The sequence below is a fragment of the Arachis stenosperma genome, chromosome 2 (genome assembly GCF_014773155.1).
Source record: "Arachis stenosperma cultivar V10309 chromosome 2, arast.V10309.gnm1.PFL2, whole genome shotgun sequence".
NCBI classification, from domain to species: Eukaryota; Viridiplantae; Streptophyta; class Magnoliopsida; order Fabales; family Fabaceae; genus Arachis; species Arachis stenosperma.
Window position 1 is genome coordinate 30,221,295 of NC_080378.1, and position 16,155 is coordinate 30,237,449.

Sequence of the window (16,155 nt, forward strand, 5' to 3'; positions counted from 1 at the left end):
TCTTCAATAATTCTAGCATCTTTATGATAAACCCTATATGCTTTACTAGTTGTGGAATATCCTACAAACAAACACTCATAAGCCTTTGGTTCAAATTTTCCCAAATTTTCTTTGTTATTTAAAACAAAACATTTGCATCCAAAGATGTGCAAGTAATCTAAGTTTGGTGGGTAGCCTTTCCAAAGTTCATAAGGAGTTTGTTAACCGCTTCAGCCCAAAGGAATTTTGGAACATTACTCTCACAAAGCATAGCTCTTGTCATCTCTTGTATGCTTCTATTTCTTCTTTCCACAACACCATTTTGTTGTGGTGTTCTTGGACAAGAGAAGTTGTGAGATATTCCAAATTCCTCACAAAAGGTTTCAAACAAATTATTTTCAAATTCAGTTCCATGATCACTTCTTATAGAAGAGATTTTCAAATCCTTTTTATTTTGAATTTTCTTGCAAAAAGGTTCAAAGACCGAAAAGGCTTCATTTTTGTGTGCAAGAAATAAAACCCAACCAAACCTAGTATAGTCATCCACAATTACTAAACCATAATGTTTACCACCTAGGCTTTGAGTTCTTGTTGGACCAAATAAATCAATGTGTAGCAACTCAAGTGGTCTTTTAGTAGAAATGTCTTCCTTAGGTTTAAAAGAACTTTTTGTTTGTTTTCCCATTTGGCAAGCATCACAAGTGATGTCTTTGTCAAACTTTATCAAACGAAGACCTCTAACTAATTCTTTCCTTACAAGTTTGTTTATTTGAAACATACTTGCATGGCCCAATCTCTTGTGCCACAACCACTTTTCAGATTCTTTAGAGTGAAGACAAGCTACATTTTGATCCTTTAGTTTATCAAGAGTAAGTCCATACATATTATTGAAACGCTTGGCAACAAACATCACTTCATTTGTCTTTTCATTAACAACACAGCATTCAAGTCTTTTGAAAACAACTAAATATCCTAAATCACACAGCTGACTTATACTCAAAAGATTGTGCTTTAAACCACAAACCAAAAGCACATAATCAATGAAAGTAGATTGCTGATGAGCGGATAATTTATACGCTTTTTGGCATTGTTTTTAGTATGTTTTTAATATGTTTTAGTTAGTTTTTATTATATTTTTATTAGTTTTTAGTTAAAATTCACTTTTCTGGACTTTACTATGAGTTTGTGTGTTTTTCTGTGATTTCAGGTATTTTCTGGCTGAAATTGAGGGACCTAAGCAAAAATCTGATTCAGAGGCTGAAAAGGATTGCAGATGTTGTTGGATTCTGACCTCCTTGCACTCGATATGGATTTTTTGGAGCTACAAAAGTCCAATTGGCGTGCTCTCAATTGCGTTGGAAAGTAGGCATCCTGGGCTTTCCAGCAATGTATAATAGTTCATACTTTTTTCCGAGATTTGATGGCCCAAACCGGCGTTCCAAATCAGCTCAAAACTGCCCGGCGTTAAATGCCGGAACTGGCACAAGAATAGGAGTTAAACGCCCAAACTGGCACAAAAGCTGGCATTTAACTCCAAGAAAAGTCTCTACACATGAAAGCTTCAATGCTCAGCCCAAGCACACACCAAGTGGGCCCGGAAGTGGATTCTTATGTCATTTACTCATCTTTGTAAATCCTAAGCTACTAGTTCTCTACAAATAGGACCTTTTGCTATTGTATTTTCATCTTTTGATCACTTTAGATCTTAGGATCATCTTTGGATGTCTAGTTCTTAGATCATTGGGAGGCTGGCCATTCGGCCATGCCTAGACCTTGTTCTTATATATTTTCAACGGTGGAGTTTCTACACACCATAGATTAAGGTGTGGAGCTCTGCTGTACCTCGAGTATCAATGCAATTACTATTGTTCTTCTATTCAAATCGGCTTATTCTTGTTCTAAGATATCACTTGTTCCTCAACTTGATGAATGTGATGATCCGTGACACTCATCATCATTCTCACCTATGAACGTGTGCCTGACAACCACCTCCGTTCTACCTTAGATTGAGTGGATATCTCTTGGATCCCTTAATCGGAATCTTCGTGGTATAAGCTAGAATTGATGGCGACATTCAAGAGAATCCGGAAGGTCTAAACCTTGTCTGTGGTATTCTGAGTAGGATTCAAGGATTGAATGACTGTGACGAGCTTCAAACTCCTGAAGGCTGGGCGTTAGTGACAGACGCAAAAGGATCACTGGATTCTATTCCAACCTGATTGAGAACCGACAGATGATTAGCCGTGCTGTGACAGAGCGCGTTGAACATTTTCACTGAGAGGACGGAACTGTAGCCGCTGACAACGGTGATGCCCAACATATAGCTTGCCATGGAAAGGAGTAAGAAAGATTGGATGAAGACAGTAGGAAAGCAGAGAGACGGAAGGGACAAAGCATCTCCATACGCTTATCTGAAATTCTCACCAACGAATTGCATAAGTATCTCTATCTTTATTTTATGCTTTATTCATAAATCATCCATAACCATTTGAATCCGCCTGACTGAGATTTACAAGATGACCATAGCTTGCTTCATACCAACAATCTTCGTGGGATCGACCCTTACTCACGTAAGGTTTATTACTTGGACGACCCAGTGCACTTGTTGGTTAGTTGTGCGAAGTTGTGATAAAGAGTTGAGATTGAAATTGAGCGTACCATGTTGATGGCGCCATTGATGATCACAATTTCATGCACCAAGTTTTTGGCGCCGTTGCCGGAGTTTGTTTGAGTTTGGACAACTGACGGTTCATCTTGTTGCTTAGATTAGGTATTTTTCTTCAGAGTTCTTAAGAATGAATTCTAGTGTTTCAAGGTGATGTTCTTATCATCACCAAAGCTAATTGATTCTCATCAATTTAGCTCTTGAATGTAATGTCATGCTGAAGCTTGGCTAGCCATGTCTAATTTCTTTAGACTAAAGCTTTAGACTAACATTGCATGATTCCTGGAATTCTCATTAAGAACTTTGATATCCTTATTTTCTTTTTCACTCAATTTTCAAAAAAATCCAAAAAAATTATAAAATCTTAAAACAAAAAAAAATAATTTTTATGTTTCTTGTTTGAGTCTAGTGTCTCATTTTAAGTTTGGTGTCAATTGCATATTTCTATTCTTCTTGCATTCATTCATGTGTCTTAATTGATCTTCAAGTTGTTCTTTATGATTTCCTTGCTCTGATCTTTAAATTCTCTTGTTTTGTGTGTTTTGTTGTTTCTCATATGCATTCTCAATTTGTTAGTGTCAATAGTATACAAACTTCTAAGTTTGGTGTCTTGCATGCATTGTTTATTTGATTTTAGTTGCATTTTGATTATTCCTCATTATTGAAAATCCAAAAATTTTTTAATTTGTGTCTTTTCAAGTCAATAATACAGAGAATTAAAGATTCAGAACATACAGCAGAGGAATTACACAGAAAAAGCTGGGCGTTCTAAATGCCCAGTGAGGAAGGAAAACTGGCGTTTAAACGCCAGCCAGGATACATGGCTGGGCGTTTAACGCCCAAGAGGGTAGCATTTTGGGCGTTAAACGCCAGAATGGATACCATTCTGAGCGTTTAACACCAAGATGGCTGATGAGCGGATAATTTATACACTTTTTGGCATTGTTTTTATATAGTTTTTAGTAAGTTTAAGCTACTTTTAGGGATGTTTTCATTAGTTTTTATGTTAAATTCACATTTCTGGACTTTACTATGAGTTTGTGTGTTTTTCTGTGATTTCAGGTAAATTCTGACTGAAATTGAGGGATTTGAGCAAAACTCTGAAAAAGGCTAACAAAAGGACTGTTGATGCTGTTGGATTCTGACCTCCCTGCACTCGAAATGGATTTTCTGGAGCTACAGAACTCCAAATGGCGCGCTCTCAACGGCGTTGGAAAGTAGATATCCAGGGCTTTCCAGCAATATATAATAGTCCATGCTTTATTCGAAGAATGACGACGTAACTTGGCGTTAAACGCCAAGTACATGCTGCTGTCTGGAGTTAAACGCCAGAAAAACGTCATGATCCGGAGTTAAACGCCCAAAACACGTCATAACCTGAAGTTTGACGCCAAGAAATGCCTCTACACGTGGATTGATCAAGCTCAGCCCAAACACACACCAAGTGGGCCCCGGAAGTGGATTTATGCATCAATTACTTACTCATGTAAACCCTAGTAGCTAGTCTAGTATATATAGGACCTTTTACTATTGTATTAGACATTCTGGATCCTGGATTGTATTTTGATCTAGTGATCACGTTTAGGGGGCTGGCCATTCGGCCATGCCTGAACCTCTTGCTTATGTATTTTCAACGGTGGAGTTTCTGCACACCATAGATTAAGGGTGTGGAGCTCTGCTGTACCTCAGAGATTAATGAAGTTCTATTTTCTTTTATTCAATTCTCTATCTTATTCTTATTCCAAGATATTCATTCGTACCCAAGAATATGATGAATGTGATGAGCTAATAACTCTCATCATCATTCTCACTTATGAGCGCGCGTGATTGACAACCACTTCCGTTCTACATGCAACAAAGCTTGAATGTGTATCTCTTAGATTCCCCAACAGAATCTTCGTGGTATAAGCTAGATAGATGGCGGCATTCATCTGGATCCGGAAAGTCCAACCTTGTCTGTGGTGTTCCGAGTAGGATCCTGGGAATCCGGAAAGTCCAACCTTGTCTGTGGTGTTCCGAGTAGGATTCCGTTCATGAATGACTGTGACGTGCTTCAAACTTTAACCTGCTGGGCGTTAGTGACAAACGCAAAAGAGGGATTCTATTCCAGTAGGAGCGGGAACCAACCGGTGATTGGCCGTACTGTGACAGAGTGCGTGCATTAGCTTTCACTGCGAGGATGGGATGTAGCTATCAACCATGGGTGATGCCTCCAGACTGGTTAGCTGTGCGAGTGACAGCCGTACAGGTTATTTCCCCGAGAGGAATGAAAGTAGCCACAGTTGATAGTGAACCCCTATACAAAGCTTGCCATGGAGAGGAGTAAGAAGGATTGAGTAGAAGCAATGGGATAGCAGGCGTCCGAGAGCTCTACAGCATCTCCATTCCGCTTATCTGAAATTCCTACCAATGAATCTGCATAAGTATCTCTATCCCTTTTATTATTCCTTTTTATTAGAACAATCCAATTATCACTATTACAAATGTTCAATCCGCCTAACTGAGATTTGCAAGGTGACCATAGCTTGCTTCATACCAACAATCTCTGTGGATTCGACCCTTACTCACGTAAGGTTATTACTTGGACGACCCAGTACACTTGCTGGTTAGTTGAACGGAGTTGTGAAAATAAACAGTGCCCTAAGAGTAAAATCATACAAGACCAAAAAGTCAGGTCAAATAACAAGTGATCACAATTTCGTCCACCAAGTTTTTGGCGCCGTTGCCGGGGATTGTTCGAGTATGGACAACTGACGGTTCATCTTGTTGCTCAGATTAGGTAATTTTCTTTTCAAAAATCTTTTTCAAAATTTTTCTTTTTATTTTTCGTGTTTTTAAACATTATTTTCGAAAATAATTAATAAAAATCCAAAAAAATTAGAAAATCATAAAAACCAAAAATATTTTGTGTTTCTTGTTTGAGTCTTGAGTCAATTTTTAAGTTTGGTGTCAATTGCATGCTTTTAAAAATTTTTCTTGCATTTTTCGAAAATCCCATGCATTCATAGTGTTCTTCATGATCTTCAAGTTGTTCTTGACAAGTCTTCTTGTTTGATCTTGATGATTTCTTGTTTTGTGTCTTTTCTTGTTTTTCATGTGCATTTTTGCATTCATATTTTTCATACATTAAAAATTTCTAAGTTTGGTGTCTTGCATGTTTTCTTTGCATCAAAATTTTTCAAAAATATGTTCTTGATGTTCATCATGATCTTCAAAGTGTTCTTGGTGTTCATCTTGACATTCATAGCATTCTTGCATGCATCTTGTGTCTTGATCCAAAATTTCCATGTTTTGGGTCATTTTTGTGTTTTTCCTTAAAAATTCAAAAATCAAAATATCTTTTCCTTATTTCCCTCCACAATTTCGAAATTTTGGGTTGACTTGGTCAAAAGATTTTTAAAATTAGTTGTTTCTTACAAGTCAAGTCAAAATTTCAATTTTAAAAATCTTATCTTTTCAAAATCTTTTTCAAAATCATATCTTTTTCAAAATTTTTTATTTATTTTCGAAAATTTCAAAAATATTTTTCAAATATTTTCAAATTCTTTTTCTTATCTTTATATGTAATTTTCGAAAATTCACTAATAATTAATGTGATTGGTTCAAAAATTTGAAGTTTGTTACTTTCTTGTTAAGAAAGGTTCAATCTTTAAGTTCTAGAATCTTATCTTGTAGTTTCTTGTTAGTGAAGTAAAAAAAAAATTTTTAAATTTTTAAATTAAATCTTTTTATCTTTTATGTTATCTTTTTCAAAAATTTTATTTTTTTCAAAATTTGATTTTAAAATATCTTATCCAACTTACTATCTTCTTATCTTTTTAAATTTTGATTTCAAATCTTTTTCAATCAACTAACTAACTTTTTGTTGTTTCTTATCTTTTTCAAAACCACTTAACTACTTTTTCCTCTTCTATTTTCGAAAATATCTCTCTCTTTTTCAAAAAGTTCTTTTTAATTAATTAATTGTTTCATGTTTTAATTTTAATTACATTTTATCTCTAATTTTCGAAAATCACTAACTCCTTTTCAAAATTATTTTCGAAATTTCTCTTCTCTCTTCCTCTTCTATTTAATTATTTAATTACTAACACTTCTCTTCACCCCTCTTCATCAAAAATCCGAATCCATTCCTCTTCTTCTACCCCTTTCTTTTTCTACTAACATAAAGGAATCTCTATACTGTGACATAGAGGATTCCTTCTTTCTTTTTGTGTTCCCTTTTCTTTCATATGAGCAGGAACAGGGACAAAGGCACTCTTGTTGAAGTTGATCCAGAACCTGAAAGGACTCTGAAGAGAAAATTAAAAGAAGCTAAATTACAACAATCCAGAAGCAACCTTTTAGAAAATTTCGAACAAGAGGAAGAGATGGCCGAAAATAATGATAATAATGCAAGGAGAATGCTTGGTGACTTCACAAAGCCAACATCCAAGATTGATGGAAGAAGCATCTCCATTCCTGCCATAGGAGCCAATAACTTTGAGCTTAAGCCTCAACTAGTTGCATTAATGCAACAAAACTGCAAGTTTTATGGACTTCCATCTGAAGATCCTTATCAGTTTTTAACTGAGTTCTTGCAGATCTGTGACACTGTAAAGACAAATGGAGTTAATCCTGAAGTCTACAGACTCTTGCTTTTCCCTTTTGCTGTAAGAGACAGAGCTAGAGTATGGTTGGATTCACAACCCAAGGATAGCCTGGACTCATGGGATAAGCTTGTCACTGCATTCTTAGACAAGTTCTTTCCTCCCCAAAAGCTGAGCAAGCTGAGAGTGGATGTTCAAACCTTCAAACAAAAAGATGGTGAATCCCTCTATGAAGCTTGGGAAAGATACAAGCAGCTGACCAAGAGATGTCCATCTGACATGTTTTCTGAATGGACCATATTAGATATATTCTATTATGGTCTCTCTGAATTTTCGAAAATGTCATTGGACCACTCTGCAGGTGGATCTATTCACCTGAAGAAAACGCCTGAAGAGGCTCAAGAACTCATTGACATGGTTGCAAACAACCAGTTCATGTACACCTCTGAGAGGAATTCCGTGAACAATGGGGTACCTCAGAAGAAAGGAGTTCTTGAAATTGATGCTCTGAATGCCATATTGGCTCAGAACAAAGTGTTGACTCAACAGGTCAACATGATCTCTCAGAATCTGAATGGACTGCAACATGCATCCAATAGTACTAGAGAGGTAGCTTCTGAAGAAGCTTATGATCCTGAAAACCCTGCCATGGCAGAAGTTAATTACTTAGGTGAACCCTATGGAAACACCTATAATTCATCATGGAGAAATCATCCGAATTTCTCCTGGAAGGATCAACAAAAACCCCATCAAGGTTTTAACAATGGTGGACGTGCAAGGCTGAATAATAGTAAGCCATATCCATCATCTTCTCAGCAACAGACAGAGAACTCTGAACAAAATAATTCTAATTTAGCCAACATAGTCTCTGATCTGTCAAAGGCCACTTTCAGTTTCATGAATGAAACCAGATCTTCCATTAGAAATCTGGAAGCACAAGTGGACCAGCTGAGTAAGAAAGTTATTGAAACTCCTCCCAGTATTCTCCCAAGCAATACAGAAGAGAATCCAAAAGGAGAGTGCAAGGCCATTGATTTAATCAAAGTGACCGAATGCACTAGGGAGGAGGAGGACGAAAATCCTAAGGAGAAAGACCTCCTGGGACGTCCTTCAAGCATGAAGGAGTTTCCTATTAAGGATCCAGAGGAATCTGAGGCTCATCTAGAGACCATAGAGATCCCATTAAATCTCCTTCTGCCATTCATGAGCTCTGAAGAATATTCATCCTCTGAAGAGGATGAAGATGTGATTGGAGAGCAAGCTGCTCTATATTTAGGAGCTATCATGAAGCTGAATGCCAAACTGTTTGGTAATGAGACTTGGGAAAGTAAACCTCCCTTACTCATTAGTGAACTAGACACTTGGATTCAGAAAACTCTACCTCAAAAGAAACAAGATCCTGGCAAGTTCTTAATACCTTGTACCATTGGCACCATGAGCTTTGAAAAAGCTCTATGTGATCTGGGGTCAGGAATAAATCTTATGCCACTCTCTGTAATGGAGAAGCTGGGGATCATTGAGGTACAACCTGCTTTGTTCTCATTACAACTGGCAGATAAGTCAGTGAGGCAAGCATATGGATTAGTAGAGGACGTGCTAGTAAAGGTTGAAGGCCTTTACATCCCTACTGATTTCATAATCCTAGATACTAGGAAGGAAGATGATGAATGCATCATCCTAGGAAGACCTTTCCTAGCCACAGCAGGAGCTGTGATAGATGTCAACAGAGGTGAGTTAGTCCTTCAATTGAATGGGGACTACCTTGTGTTTCAAGCACATGGCCATCCCTCTATGACAAAAGAGAGTAAGCATGAAGAGCTTCTCTCAGTTCAGAGTCAAGAAGAGCCTTCACAGTCAAACTCTAAGTTTGGTGTTGTGAGGCCACAACCAAACTCTAAGTTTGGTGTTCAAACCCCATATCCAAACTCTAAGTTTGGTGTTGGGAATACCACAATTAAATTGACCTGATCACCTTGTGGTTCCATGAGAACCACTGTCAAGCTATTGACATTAAAGAAGCGCTTGTTGGGAGGCAACCCAATTTTATTTATCTAATTTTATTTTATTTTGTTTCTTTGTTATTTTTGTGTTTTATTAGGTACATGATCATGAGGAGTCACGAAAAAAATCAAAAAATTTAAAAACAGAGTCAAAAACAGGAGAAAAAATTTTTTCACCCTGGAGGCGCACAGGCTGGCGTTCAACGCCCAGAAAGAGCATCTTTCTGGCGTTCAACGCCAGAACAGAGCATCTTTCTGGCGTTGAACGCCCAAAACAAGCAACAACCTGGCGTTTAACGCCAGGATGCGCACACAGAGGACAATCTGGCGCTGAACGCCAGAAACAAGCATGAAACTGGCGTTCAACGCCAGAAACGTGCATAACATGGGCGTTTAACGCCCAGAACTAGCATCAATGGGCGTTTGAACGCCAGAATGATGCATCAAGGCATGTTACATGCCTATATGGTGAAAGAATGGTATTTGTTTTCACCTCAGGATCTGTGGACCCCACAGGATCCTCACCTCAGGATCTGTGGACCCCACAGGATCCCCACCTAATCACACTCTTCTAATCCAAATCTCATTCTCAATGTCACACTTCCCAAAAACCTTCACCTATCACCTCAATTCCTCTTCCCAATTACCCCATTCACCATTCACATCAACCCCTCTTCCCCATACACCCCACCTACCCCCACTACTTTCAAATTCAATTTCCCACCCTTTCCCACCCAACATGGCCGAACCTATACCCTCCCCCCTCCCTATAAATACCCTTCTTTTCTTTTACATTTTCACACAACACAAACCCACATTCTCCCCCATAACTGAACCCTCTCTTCTCCCTCTCTCCATATTTTCTTCTTCTTCTTCTACTCTTCTTTTCTTTTTGCTTGGGGACAAGCAAATTTTAAGTTTGGTGTGGTAAAAAGCCTAAGCTTTTTATTTTTCATTCACCATCAATGGCACCCAAGGCCGGAGTTTCCTCAAGAAAAGGAAAAGGGAAGGCAAAAGCTTCCACTTCCGAGTCATGGGAGAGGGAGAGATTCATCTCCAAGAGCCATCAAGACCACTTCTATGATGTTGTGGCAAAGAAGAAAGTGATCCCTGAGGTCCCTTTCAAGCTCAAGAAGAATGAGTATCCGGAAATTCGACATGAAATTCAAAAAAGAGGTTGGGAAGTCTTAGCCAACCCCATGCAACAAGTCGGAATTCTCATGGTTCAAGAGTTCTATGCCAATGCATGGATCACTAGAAACCATGACCAAAGTATGAACCCAAGCCCAAAGAATTATCTCACAATGGTTAGGGGGAAATACTTGGATTTTAGTCCGGAGAATGTGAGGTTGGCGTTTCATTTGCCTATGATGCAAGGTGATGAACACCCCTACACAAGAAGGGTCAACTTTGATCAAAGGTTGGACCAAGTCCTTAGGGACATTTGTGTGGAAGGCGCCCAATGGAGAATGGACTCCAAAGGTAATCCAGTCCAACTAAGAAGACTGGACCTCAAGCCTGTAGCTAGAGGATGGTTGGAATTCATCCAAAGATCCATCATCCCTACAAGCAACCGATCTGAAGTTACTGTGGATCGGGCCATCATGATTCATAGCATCATGATTGGAGAGGAAGTAGAGGTTCATGAAGTCATATCCAATGAACTCTACAAAATAGCTGACAACCCTTCATACACGGCACGGCTAGCCTTCCCCCACCTCATATGCCATCTATGTTATTCAGCCGGAGTTATCATAGATGGAGATGTCTCCATTGAAGAAGACAAGCCCATCACCAAGAAAAGGATGGAGCAAACAAGGGAAGTTCCTCACGGCCCTCAAGGAGAACAAGAGGAGGTTCACCATCAACAAATGCCTCAAATGCACTTTCCTCCCAACAACTATTGGGAGCAACTTAGCACCTCCTTGGAAGATTTGAGCCATAATGTGGAACAACTAAGGGTGGAACACCATGAACACGCCCTCACTCTTCAAGAAATAAGAGAAGATCAAAGAGCAATGAGGGAGGAGCAACAAAGGCAAGGAAGGGACATAGAAGAGTTGAAGAACATCATTGGTCCTTCAAGAAGAAGACGCCACTAGAGGTGGATTCATTCCTTGTTCTTTATTTCTTTCTGTTTTCGGTTTTTAATTATTATGTTTATCTATGTTTTGTGTCTTTATTTCATGATCATTAGTATGTAACCATGCCTTAAAGCTATAAATAAATTCCATTAGTCCTTCACCTCTCTTAAAAGAAAAATGTTTTAATTCAAAAGAACAAGAAGTACATAATTTTCGAAATTATTATTGAATTTAGTTTAATTATATTGATGTGTGACAATGCTTTTGTTTTCTGAATGAATGAATGAACAGTGCATATATCTTTGGATCTTGTTGTTTATGAGTGTTAAAATTGTTGGTTCTTGAAAGAATGAGGAACAAAGAGAAATGTTATTGATGATCTGAAAAAATATCATGAAATTGATTCTTGAAGCAAGAAAAAGCAGTGAAAAAAAAAAAAAAAAAAAAAGAGAAAAATTCCAAAGCAAGGATCCAAGGCTTTGAGCATCAATGGGTAGGAGGGCCCAAGGAAATTTAATCCGGGCCTAAGCGGCTAAATCAAGCTGTCCCTAACCATGTGCTTGTGTCATGAAGGTCCAAGTGAAAAGCTTGAGACTGAGTGGTTAAAGTCGTGATCTAAAGCAAAGAGTGTGCTTAAGAGCTCTGGACACCACTAATTGGGGACTTTAGCAAAGCTAAGTCACAATCTGAAAAGGTTCACCCAGTTATGTGTCTGTGGCATTTGTGTATCTGGTGGTAATACTGGAAGACAAAATGCTTAGGGCCACAGCCAAGACTCATGAGTAGCTGTGTTCAAGAATCAACATGCTTAACTAAGAAAGTCAATAACACTATCCAAAATTCTAAGTTCCTAGAGATGCCAATCACTCTGAACTTCAAAGGAAAAAGTGAGATGCCAAAACTGTTCAGAAGCAAAAAGCTACAAGTCCCGCTCATGTAATTAAATTAATATTCATTGATATTTTGGACTTTATAGTACATTCTCTTCTTTTTATCCTATTTGATTTTCAGTTGCTTGGGGACAAGCAACAATTTAAGTTTGGTGTTGTGATGAGCGGATAATTTATACACTTTTTGGCATTGTTTTTATATAGTTTTTAGTAAGTTTAAGCTACTTTTAGGGATGTTTTCATTAGTTTTTATGTTAAATTCACATTTCTGGACTTTACTATGAGTTTGTGTGTTTTTCTGTGATTTCAGGTAAATTCTGACTGAAATTGAGGGATTTGAGCAAAACTCTGAAAAAGGCTGACAAAAGGACTGCTGATGCTGTTGGATTCTGACCTCCCTGCACTCGAAATGGATTTTCTGGAGCTACAGAACTTCAAATGGCGCGCTCTCAACGGCGTTGGAAAGTAGACATCCAGGGCTTTCCAGCAATATATAATAGTCCATGCTTTATTCGAAGAATGACGACGTAACTTGGCGTTAAACGCCAAGTACATGCTGCTGTCTGGAGTTAAACGCCAGAAAAACGTCATGATCCGGAGTTAAACGCCCAAAACACGTCATAACCTGAAGTTTGACGCCAAGAAATGCCTCTACACGTGGATTGATCAAGCTCAGCCCAAACACACACCAAGTGGGCCCCGGAAGTGGATTTATGCATCAATTACTTACTCATGTAAACCCTAGTAGCTAGTCTAGTATATATAGGACCTTTTACTATTGTATTAGACATTCTGGATCCTGGATTGTATTTTGATCTAGTGATCACGTTTAGGGGGCTGGCCATTCGGCCATGCCTGAACCTCTTGCTTATGTATTTTCAACGGTGGAGTTTCTGCACACCATAGATTAAGGGTGTGGAGCTCTGCTGTACCTCAGAGATTAATGAAGTTCTATTTTCTTTTATTCAATTCTCTATCTTATTCTTATTCCAAGATATTCATTCGTACCCAAGAATATGATGAATGTGATGAGCTAATAACTCTCATCATCATTCTCACTTATGAGCGCGCGTGATTGACAACCACTTCCGTTCTACATGCAACAAAGCTTGAATGTGTATCTCTTAGATTCCCCAACAGAATCTTCGTGGTATAAGCTAGATAGATGGCGGCATTCATCTGGATCCGGAAAGTCCAACCTTGTCTGTGGTGTTCCGAGTAGGATCCTGGGAATCCGGAAAGTCCAACCTTGTCTGTGGTGTTCCGAGTAGGATTCCGTTCATGAATGACTGTGACGTGCTTCAAACTTTAACCTGCTGGGCGTTAGTGACAAACGCAAAAGAGGGATTCTATTCCAGTAGGAGCGGGAACCAACCGGTGATTGGCCGTACTGTGACAGAGTGCGTGCATTAGCTTTCACTGCGAGGATGGGATGTAGCTATCAACCATGGGTGATGCCTCCAGACTGGTTAGCTGTGCGAGTGACAGCCGTACAGGTTATTTCCCCGAGAGGAATGAAAGTAGCCACAGCTGATAGTGAACCCCTATACAAAGCTTGCCATGGAGAGGAGTAAGAAGGATTGAGTAGAAGCAATGGGATAGCAGGCGTCCGAGAGCTCTACAGCATCTCCATTCCGCTTATCTGAAATTCCTACCAATGAATCTGCATAAGTATCTCTATCCCTTTTATTATTCCTTTTTATTAGAACAATCCAATTATCACTATTACAAATGTTCAATCCGCCTAACTGAGATTTGCAAGGTGACCATAGCTTGCTTCATACCAACAATCTCTGTGGATTCGACCCTTACTCACGTAAGGTTATTACTTGGACGACCCAGTACACTTGCTGGTTAGTTGAACGGAGTTGTGAAAATAAACAGTGCCCTAAGAGTAAAATCATACAAGACCAAAAAGTCAGATCAAATAACAAGTGATCACAATTTCGTCCACCAATGGCACAAGAGGGAAGATTTTGTTTTTAATGCCAATTTTTTTTCAAGTTTTCATAATTTTTCAAAATCAAATCTTTTTCAAATCATATCTTTTCAATCATATATTTTCAAAATCAATTTCTTTCCATTTTCAAAAATACTTGCTAACAATTAATGATTTGATTCATCATTTCAAGTATGTTTCCTTTTCTGTTGAGAAAGGTTTAATGTCTGAATCATATCTTTCAAATTTCTTGTTAGCCAAGTCATTAATTTTCAAAATCAAATTTTTTTAAAATTGTTTTTCAAATCATATCTTCTTAATCATATCTTTTTAAAACCATAACTTTTCAATCATATCTTCTTAATCACATCTTTTTCAAAATAGTTTTCAATCATATCTTTTTTATTTCTAATTTCAAAATCTTTTTCAAAAATCACTTTATTTCTTTCCCAATCTTATTTTTCGAAAATAATTTACTATTTTTCAAAATTTCTTTTAATTAATTCACTTTAATTTTCGAAAATTTCTTCCCCTCTTCTCACATCCTTCTATTTTTGGACTAACACTCCTCCTCAATGCACAATTCGAACTCTATTTTTCTTGATAAGTTCGAATTCTTCTACCTCTTCCTTCTATTTTTCTTTTCCTCTGACACCTCAAGGAATCTCTATACTGTGACATAGAGGATTCCATATTTTCTTGTTCTCTTCTCTTTCATATGAGCAGGAGCAAAGACAAAAGCATTCTTGTTGAGGCTGACCCTAAACCTGAAAGGACCTTGAAGCAAAAGCTAAGAGAAGATAAAGCACTACTCTCTGTAGAGGACCTAACATAAATCTTCAAACAAGAAGAAGACATGGCAGCCGAAAACAACAACAATGCCAACAATGCAAGGAAGGTGCTGGGTGACTTTACTGCACCTACTCCCGACTTCTATGGGAGAAGCATCTCTATCCCTGCCATTGGAGTAAACAACTTTGAGCTTAAGCCTCAATTAGTTTCTCTAATGCAACAGAATTGCAAGTTCCATGGACTTCCATTGGAAGATCCTCATCAGTTTTTAGCTGAATTCTTGCAAATCTGTGACACTGTCAAGACTAATGGGGTTGACCTTGAGGTCTACAGACTTATGCTACTCCCTTTTGCTGTAAGAGACAGAGCTAGGATATGGTTGGACTCACAACCTAAAGAAAGACTGAACTCTTGGGAAAAACTAGTCAATGCCTTCTTGGCAAAGTTCTTTCCACCTCAAAAATTGAGTAAGCTTAGAGTGGAAGTCCAAACCTTCAGGCAGAAGGAAGGTGAATCCCTCTATGAAGCTTGGGAAAGATACAAACAATTAATCAGAAAGTGTCCTTCTGATATGCTTTCTGAATGGAGCATCATATGTATCTTCTATAATGGTCTGTCTGAACTGTCCAAGATGTCATTGGATAGCTCCGCTGGAGGATCTCTTCATTTGAAGAAGACGCCTGCAGAAGCTCAAGAACTCATTGAAATGGTTGCAAATAACCAATTCATGTACACTTCTGAAAGGAATCCTGTGAACAATGGGACGAATCAGAAGAAAGGAGTTCTTGAGATTGATACTCTTAATGCCATATTGGCTCAGAACAAAATATTGACTCAGCAAGTCAATATGATTTCTCAAAGTCTGTCTGGAATGTAAGCTGCACCAGGCAGTACTAAGGATGCTTCATCTGAAGAAGAAGCTTATGATCCTGAGAACCCTTCAATGGAAGAGGTGAATTACATGGGAGAACCCTATGGGAACACCTATAATCCTTCATGGAGAAATCATCCAAATCTCTCATGGAAGGATCAACAGAGACCTCAACAAGGTTTCAACAACAATAATGGTGGAAGAAACAGGTTTAGCAATGGCAAGCCTTTTCCATCATCTTCTCAGCAACAGATAGAGAACTCTAAGCAGAGCCACTCTGACTTAGCAACCATGGTCTCTGATCTAATCAAAACCACTCAAAGTTTCATGACTGAAACAAGGTCCTCCA

The 16,155-nt window shown here is 38.3% G+C and overlaps 1 non-coding gene across 1 annotated transcript; it reads right to left on the bottom strand.

Moving 5' to 3' along the window:
• Positions 1-15,404: 15,404 nt before the first annotated feature.
• Positions 15,405-15,512, bottom strand: LOC130965078 (small nucleolar RNA R71). Its single transcript, XR_009081134.1, has one exon. It is a non-coding gene; the product is annotated as a small nucleolar RNA R71 (small nucleolar RNA).
• Between the last annotated feature and the right edge of the window lie 643 nt (positions 15,513-16,155).